Source organism: Gopherus flavomarginatus, chromosome 2 (assembly GCF_025201925.1).
Source record: "Gopherus flavomarginatus isolate rGopFla2 chromosome 2, rGopFla2.mat.asm, whole genome shotgun sequence".
NCBI classification, from domain to species: domain Eukaryota; kingdom Metazoa; phylum Chordata; order Testudines; family Testudinidae; genus Gopherus; species Gopherus flavomarginatus.
The window spans coordinates 296,659,278-296,669,039 of NC_066618.1; positions in this window are offsets into that span (position 1 = coordinate 296,659,278).

Here is a 9,762-nt window from a genome sequence, read left to right on the forward strand (position 1 = left end):
GACACAAAAATGAAACACGCATACAAATAGGATGAATATATTCAGTAGATCATAACCTTTGCAGAGATATGTTACATGGCATATGTAGCATAAAGCATATTCCAGTTATGTCATATTTACATTCATAAACATAATTCTATAAAGCCTTATGGGGTGAACATCACAGGATGATCTTGAGTTGTATTAGGAGGCCTTTTTTATTTGGATTAATTCAGTATGTCTCCCTTTTGCACTTTTTAAAAATTGTTGTAGGTTATTGTGATATTTTATGAACTTTCACTCACTTCTCACATCTGAGCTGTCAATTAGGGAAATGTGAAGACCCAGTTATTACAACAGGCCTTGGAATGTGCGTCAGTGCAATGAAATTTGGGAGTATGGGGGCTGGGTCACCATTCCCAGAAACTCATGGAAGACCCTATCAGAGCAGATCTGTGAATCCATCCCTAATCCCTCCAATGGGCAGGAGAATGTGGAACTTGGTGGTTCTTTACTCCAGACTGTTAGTAGCTTCTCTGTGCTCCAGTACCACTGCACAGTCACCATGACCAATCTTTGTAGCACGACCAAGATCACTTATACCCCTGACTCAGTGTATGTTTATGGAGGAGGCTGGATGGGGGAATAAGCTTATAAGACCCAGTTTGAACCTTATCCTTTTCTCTGAACCAACCTTTCTTAAGGTTCAGATCCACCGAGGAAAGGAAATTCCAACCTCCCTCATTCTATGCTAGAAAGATTACGATTTGTGAGTAAACTGGTTATGGAAAGGAGCCTATTTTGGAGTTGGTGTCAAAAAGCAAAAAGAGATACTGGAAAAGAAGGGAAAACAGTTCAAACATTTGAAATGTAACATATTAAGTTAGGCTTCCATTTAAACAATGTCTCTTTTTCCCTTTGCCTTTAGCTGGAGAGAGATTTTAGAAGGAAAATCCCGTGGCTTGACAGTCTTTTAATTCATACGAAAGATGGTAATAACTGTCCTTTTTGGGGAAAAGAGAAACCATTAATTGAAATTGTCTGGTACTGTTGTTAAAATCTGATCCCGTTTCCTAGACAATACCAGACAAACACACACAAGTGGGGAGAAAGAAGAATAGCAAAGATAGACAATGTAGCTTCTAACTCTGGTGTTGACTCTCACTTGCAACCTCCCAGATGGAAAACAACAGACCCAGTACGTGGTCTGGTCTGGTCTGATCAGCCACTCTGAGACCTGGCAAACTTGTACCTGTTTAGGCCAATGTTTTTATCTGCTTCTTTGGTCACAAGCTCACAGCAGTCTTGGCTGGCCAAGAGAGACTCTTATTAAACAGAAAACAAAAGCACAGGGATAAGAAAGAGGAGAAAGAAGATGGGGAAGGAAAAGAAAGCCCGTGGGCAGGAGATGACAAAATCTCACATCCAAGATGGTGTAAGAAATTAGTCAGACTCAGTGCCGGTGGTGAAGTAGTCTGGGTCCCTCTGTCTAGCCTGGTCTGGTCAGGACATGTCAGGATTAGGACCATGGAGACTCAATCATGTTATGATGGATCTGGGGTCCAAGGAGATGGTGGGGGTTGCAACCATGATGCTGAAGCTTTCTCCTTCCAGTTCTCCCATTTTTTTAGCTAGCCAGCATTCTTTAATTCCCCCCTATACTCACCCCCAAATCTCATTTGGAAGATCCCAAAAGGGAAAGATAGAAGGAATAGCCCATCCTCTCATTATTTTGTTCACCAATTAGGCCTAATTTCTGCCACACTAATTTGAGTCCACTGATGATTGCTGGTCCCACACTACTCTTGTTTACCAGGCATATTCTTAAAATAGTTCCTGAGTTATGTCAATAGGTCTTTTTGTGTTGGATTAATTCAATCTGCCAGTCTCCCTTTTGCATCTTTTCCCACCGACATTTAGTGTTATAGGTTGTTGTGACACTTAATGAACTTTCACTCACTTTTCCCGGTTGAGTTCACAAGCAGGGTAAATTTGTAGGCGGCCATACTGGGTCAGATCAAAGGTCCATCTAGCCCAGTATCCTGTCTTCTGACAGTGCCAATGCCAAGTGCCCCAGAGGAAATGAACAGAACACACCAGCATTGAGTGATCCATCCCCTTTCACCTGTTCCAAGCTTCTGGCAAAAAGGTCAGACTGAATGGGCTCTGCCCCTTAAAAAAAAAAAAAAAAATATATATATATATATATATATATATATGTATATATATATATATATATATATATGTATATATATATATATATATATATGTATATATATATTTTATGTATATATATATATATGTTGGAATCTATGACACCTAACACACACTGAATCAGTGAGATTTTTGTTCCCCCAGAAAACCCCCCTTACCATCAATGGTGGTTATCGAATACATGAGATATGGGTTATACAGACTCTTTCGTAGTTGGATCAATGGCTGTTTAATCCAAAGCAGAAAACCCCAATGGTCTGGAATTGTTGATGTTCTCTTGGTCTTGGGCAAAGTAATGCCACACTATTGGGCTGGCTCTCAGCACGCACTTTTTGAATTGCTGTAATAGTGCACACTCTGTTCTCTCTTTTTACCCAATTATTTGACGTTCCCCTTGTTGAAATAAAAATCTTAGTGCAAGCGAGCACACTGCAGCGTGACGGCCCAGCTAACCCGCTGAAGCATGCCAGACGCTCTAGTTTTCCACACTACAATTGTTTGTTTTGATATAGGTTGTGCCCGGTATGATTAATTCACAGAGAGAACATTTTGTTTACCAGAAACATGCAGTGAATTTAAAAAAAAAAAATCCAAGCCCATCAAGGGCAGCTGAGAAATTGAACAGCTCTGGGAAGCTCGGCTCTCTTAGCTGGTTAAATATTTCAGTCACGTAGTACTACCTGGGATTCTGTGCTAGGCAGGGGTCAGAAGAGATGATCGCCGTGGTTCTTTCCAGCCTTAAAAATCGATGAATCTCTGAACTAAAATCCAGCCCCACTGGGGAATCAGGCGTCATGATAAAGCTTGCTGACTGGTGATGGCATATACATACTGGAATGGGCTTGACCCATTAAAAGACTCTCTGCACAACCGGCAGTGTATGAGTGCCAGCCAAGGGGGATGCCCTGGTAGATCATATGCAGCAGGGCTGTCACTAGAAGTGTGTAAAGCCTGTGTAAGGAGGAAGTGTCTCTGTGCACATCACAGAGTGGTACTTGAGTATCGTGTGTGGCATATGTGATGTGCAAGATCACTCACTGTCCTTGGATCTGTGCAATGCCCAGGTGCACAAGCCATTTAGTCCTGTTGTGTTTCAGTTTCCCCAGCAGGGATAATGATACCTACCTCAAAGGAAGCTTAGTTCATCAATGTTTGAGCATTGGCCTGCTAAACCCAGGGTTGTGAGGTCAATCCTTGAGGGGGACATTTAGGGAACTGGGGTAAAAATCTGTCTGGGTATTGGTCCTGTTTTGAGCAGGGGGTTGGACTAGTCCCTTCGAATCCAGATATTCTATGATTCTAAGGTTCCCCAAATGGAAAGTGTCATATGAAGTATTATTGAAATGTAAAACCTAATACAAGGCAATTGAAAAAAACCATATAGAATACAATATTTGAGAATGATGAATTGAAGGTCCCAGCCAAGCTCCCACCGTCACGCAGTTCTCCATCACTCCACAACCTACCCATAACTTTGCCCCCTAAAACACATCCTAAGGTCTAAATTAGTGGTTCTCAACCAGGGGCCTCTGGGGAACCGTGAGAATGTTTTAGGGGGGTCTGCCAAGCAGGGCCAGTATTAGACTCGCTGGAGCTGAGGGCAGAAAGCCAAAGCCCCACCTTATGGGGCTGAAGCCTGGGGGCCCGAACTCCGCCACCTGGGGCTGAAGGTGAAGTTTCATGGGGGGGCCTGTGGCATGGGGCCCCAGGCAGTAGTCCTGCTTGCGACTCTCTAATGCTGGCTCTGTCTTTTATATGCAGAAAACTAGTTATTGTGGCACAGGTAGACTGTGGAGTTTTTATAGCATGTTGGGGCGGGGGAGGAAGGGGCTCAGAAAGAAAAAGGTTGAGAGCCCCTGGTCTAAATAACAGATTTCTAGATTGTAAAACCCCACTTCCTATGAGAGGGACCCACTTACACTACACAATTACAAGGTTACTCACTACAGAAAACCCAGTGTCAGTTCCTAGATTGTACTATTAAAAATACAACCTGGCAAGGGCTACACCCTGCCACACCAAAAAGTGAATACGCTCAGTGACACCAGATGGATCAGTCCCTCCAGTGCTGTGTCTAAAAAATAATCTTCTATACCACCAAAGAAGCCTGGCTGAGAGTTATTGATATTCAATTAGAAGGAAGATAGCTGTCTAAATCTTCTAGAGTGCTCTGGGAATCCCAACTTCTATGTCTGTAATACACGCTTAATAAACAATCCATGGACTCATCCAATGGCATACGGAACAAGCCATTACAGAGGAAAATGAGGGGGCACTGGTGGGGCAATACTGAATGATGGGGAATTATTGGCTTTATCCAGTGCCAACAGAGGTCAATGAAAGCACTCCCATTGACCACTGACTTAATAGCAGCGGGGAACCAGCTGGGTCCCTCCCCTCACTGGTCACTTTTAGACTTCTTAATGGTTGAGTTATTAAAATGACAGAGGAAGAGATTTAGAAAACATAGCCTGTGAGGACAGGTTGAAAAACCTGGGCATGTTTCAAAGAAGGTTGAGTGGGGACCGGATAACAGTCTGGTTGTTATGCAGAGGACAATGACCAGATGTTCTCCATGTCCACCGACGGTAGGACAAGTAATCGGCTTAGTATGCAGCAAGGGAAATTTGGGTTAGATGTTAGGAAAGTTTTGTAACTATGAGGACAGGTAACCACTGAAACAGGCTTCCCAGGCAGGTTGTGGAATCCCCTTCATTGGGTTTTTTAAAGAACAGGTTAGACAAACCCCTGTCAGCGCCGGTCTAGGTATTCTTAATCTTCCATCATCATGGGGGGATCAACTAGATCAGTGGTTCTCAACCAGGGGCCCAGGGCCCCCTAGGGGGCCTTGAGCAGGTTTCAAGGGGGCCTCCAACCAGGGCCAGCATGGGACCCAGCGCAGAAAGCCAAAGTCCCACCGCACGGGGATGAAGCCCAAGTCCCTGAGCCTTGGCACTTGCGGCTGAAACTGAAGCCTGAGCAATGTAGCTTTGTGGGGGCCCTCGTGCCATGGGGCCCCAGGCAATTGCCCTGCTTGCTACCCCCTAATGCCAACTCTGGTGTTTATATGCAGAAAACCAGTTATTGTGGCACAGGTGGGCCGTGGAGTTTTTATAGCATGTTGGAGGGGCCTCAGAAAGAAAAATGTTGAGAACCTCTGGACTAGATGACCTACCTAAGTCCCTTCCAGTCTTATAGTTATATGATTGCATGATTTTCAGAGGCACAAAGGATAACTGGGCAGCCACTGGCCACTGACTTTAATCCTCCCTGTAGAATTTTGTAAAGGACGTGTAATTTTTGGGGGGAGAGGTATGTTATATTCCATTGAAACACTCTCAACATTAATGTTTTCAAAACATTTTGGTTTGTGTAGTGGGCTTCGTTTGGGGGCCAGCATGCCTAGTGGTCAGGCCATTGCCAAACAGTCTCTCTGAGCCTTGAGATGGCTCTCCTGAGCAGTCCAGGGCTTGGCGGCCAAGCCAGAGTTCATGACCCTCCAGGACCTCTCAGGAGGATGGGGAAATGGGGAACAGCAGGGCAACGCAGGCCCTCCAGCTGCACCATGTCCCAGCCCAAGAGGAGAGAGGCGAGGAGCGGCTTAGCCCCTTCTAGCTACCACTCCAGACCAACCTCCTGTGGGCTGCTTCCTACCTTCCCCATTTTCCCTTCAGTTCAGGGGGTAGCCCTAGCCTTCTGCTGTGGTGAGGACACTGCCCATCTCACCCTCAGAGTCCAGTTATCCCCCCTTAGTCCGGGGGGAGGGGAATCGTGACCAAGTCTTATATACAGTGTCCAGGTCCTTCCCCTGTAGAGTGCTCTGCCTCAGGGGCTGCGGCCTAGCTGCCTTCTTGCAGCCAGTGCCCAGAGCTCCCTTTTAAGCAGGTCCTAGGGGAGCACGCCCAACTGGTAGAATGAGCAGCACTAAGTCCATAAGTTCACGTGCACAAAATGAATGAAATCCTGGTTCCATCCAAGTCAGTGGCAAACCTCCCACTGACTTCAATGGGGCCAGGATTTCCCCCCAAATGTGTTGACATCTTTATTTACTAGGGGCTTAAGAAAGATCAGAAAAGATTCTCTCAGTTGTCCATCATTTTGGCATCAAATCAGTGTCAGCGTTCTGCAGCTAGTTTAGAAAATGAAACCTAATACACCTCTGTCAATAATGTTAACTAGCTCTGAACAAGTAATTAATAATGAATGATTTTGTAGACACACTCTGCCTCCCTATTTGTTCAAGGGAGACTTGTGAATAAATGTTTTTTTTTCATCCATTTGTTGTTCAAAATTATTTACTGAAATTTCTGTGAATTTTGTTTTCTCTGTGGCTTGCTATTTGAGCTGTTTTGCTTAGCTGTGATAGGTCACTTGAGGGACATTCCATTGTTTCTTAATCTCTCGTTCAGGGACTGGCAACCTTTGGCACACAGCCTGCCAGGGAAAACTGCTGGCGGGCTTGGCCGGCTTGTTTACCTGCAGCCTCCGCAGGTTCAGCTGATCGCAGCTTCCACTGGCCGTGGTTCGCCCTTCCAGGCCAATGGGGCGTGCAGGAAGGGTGGCCAGCACATCTCTTGGCCCACGCCACTTCCCACAGCCCCCATTAGCCTGGAACGATGAACCATGGCCAGTGGGAGCTGTGATCAGCTGAAACTGCGGATATTGCAGGTAAACACACCGGCCCAGCCCGGCAGTGACTTTCCCGGGTGGGCCACGTGCCAAAGGTTGCTGATTCCTGCTCTAGTTGGATGAATGTGACTCTGGTTATAAGGCTTCTGATGTGAATGTTCTTGGAAAGTGAATTTAAAATGTGCTGTCTGCAACTGTTTGAGCATGTGAGATTAAAATGTGCTTTCTGAAACATTTGGGGTAGTAAAACTCAGTCTCAGGAATGCTTGCAGAAAGAAAACTCTAGTGAGCAAGAACACAGCCCTAAACCAATTTTTAAAACAATGTTGTTATAAATATTTATGGAACTATTTTTGCAGTACGTGGCCAGCTCTGACGCATGCTGCTGTATCTATGAGTTTATATGCAACCGCGGGCTGGTGGGTGGGAAGCAAGTGACGTGGTTGGTGTTGGAAGTTTTTCCAGTAACAAAAGCCACTGTTGACAAATGAGCATTTGCTCTCACTTTATTGCAGAGCAATAATAATAAGTGAGACCCGCAGCCCTGGCTCTAAATGTGATAACAGCTGGAGAGTTAATATAAACGACTTGACCGACGTGAGGAATAGTGCAAAGTCTCTCAGCAGCAATCTCACCGACTTCCACTCAAAACCCTCATTCTGCCAGCCAAGAGCTCATTGTTTAATTTGGGAAGCATCAAACTAAATCCCTCTTTTTTTTCCATAAAAATCCATGAGGTGGCACTACGAAGCTCCAGGCGGCCCTATTATCATAATATACACAGAGAACTGGAAGGGACCTCTTGGGTCTCAAGTCCTGTCCCTGCTACCACCGGCTACCCCATCCAATAATCCCATTCAGAAATTTCTCAAGATCCATTTTAAGCCTAGATAGGTTGTTTCTCCCCCAGTACCTCTACTGCATGTCTGTTCCAGAACCGTACTCTTCTGATGGTTAGAAACCTTCTTTTAATTTTAAAAGATTCATAAATTCCAAACCAGAAAGGAACATTGTGATGATCTAATCTGACCACCTGCGTAACACAGGTCAGAGAACGTCCCCTAGAGCAGATCTTATAGAAAAAGTCCCTTCTTGATTTACAAATTGCAAGTCATGGAGAATTCACCATGACCCTTGGTAACTTGTTCCAGTGGTTAATTTCTCTCACCTTTAAACATTTATGCCTTATTTCCGGTCTGAATTTGTTTAGCTTCAACTTCCAACCATTGGAGTGAGTTCTACCTTTAAGGGCCCAACAAAGCCCCCACAGCCATGCAATTTTCCATCACTCCATGTAGCATCAGGGACATTGAGAGAAGGAGAAGAATGTCGGTTAATTTCAGGGAAATGTTAGCATGCCTGGGGAGATCAATTTTTAATGTATCATTAATAATACCCACTGTTTTTTCCATCTTGGAGATCTCCGAGTGCTTTATGGAGGTGTGAAAAAGCAACATTTCAAGAAGCTCCTGGTGGAATTTGAATCTGCAGCATCCCAGTTCTAGCAGTTGCGGCTACAACACACTGCTTCATAGCATTTCTCCAGCAAAGCCTCAAGTAACCTCTGCCAACAAAAGCAGATTCCGCCGTTAGACTTATGATTTGTTCCTCATCGCAGAGATGAGCATAAGGGAACTAAACATCTTCCTGTCTTTATCTGCTGTCCACACTTCTGAGGCCTGTTCTACAGTACGGGGCTAAGTTGACCTAAGTTACACAACTCCAGCTCTGTGAATCACTTATTGCGGTGTCTACACTGCTCTGGGTCGACAGGAGACAGTCTCCGGTCGACTTACAATACGCTTCTTGTTCTGGTGGAGTACTGGAGTGGATGGGAGAGTGATCTGGGGTCAATTTATCAGGTCTTCACTAGACCCGCTAAATCAACCCCAGGTGAATCAATAGCTTTAGTGTTGATCCATGGTGAGTGTAGACATGCTCACAGTCTAACCAGGTACAGCCATCCCATTTCCCTCCCCTGCTTCCAAACTAATTACACCTAATTCTTCAATCTATGTTTAACACCATATCACAGGTGAACTTGGAAATGTAAAACGAAATGTCCTCTTTCCCAATTATTCCCTTCAGCTGTTAAGGGGCGTCACCCAAGTACAAATTGGGATGTGGCGGTGCTACACTAGGTCATCCCCTTTGACTTCTGTCTGCTTCTCGATCACAGAATGTGGCGATAAGACCTCTGATTTCAGACAATCCTACATTTTCCCCCACCCCACAAAAATATGATGCCAGTAACAACTAGAAACCCCAACCAAGACTGTGCTTTGCATAAATACCTGGTGAAAGACAGTCCAACCACCCCAAAGATCTTATAGTCTAAAGAGAGATAGAGAAAGGAATTATAACTATCTCCATTTTATTGAGATAGGACTAAAAGACAGAGTTCAAATAACATGCTGAAGGTCAAACAGTAAGCCAGTAAGTGAATGCAGATCTCATGTTCCAGGGCAGTATCGTAGCCACAAGAACATTTTCCCACTTTTCATATAGTTCAGTTATTTATCCCCAGACAGGTTAGCCCAGCATTGCTCTGTACAGTGTATTCTTCAGTGCTTCGCCCAATCTACCTTTAAATGAGTCATTGTGTTTTGTAGCATTTTCCTTGAAAGATTATCCCAGGGGTCGGCAACCTTTCAGCAGTGGTGTGCCGAGTCTTAAGGCTTAGTGTGCTGGTAAAACATTTTAACCTTTTTTAGAAGGTCTCTTTATAAGTCTATAATATATAACCGAACTACTGTTATATGTAAAGTAAACAAGGTTTTCAAAATGTTTCAGAAGCTTTACTTAAAACTAAATGAAAATGCAGATCTTATCAGTTTAGTGTGATCCTTGCCCTTGCTTTTCCTTGCTGAGTTTTCCAGTATCTGGTGGCACTTACTTGGATACTTTAAGCTGCACACAGGCTTCTGAGTGATCAGTTGT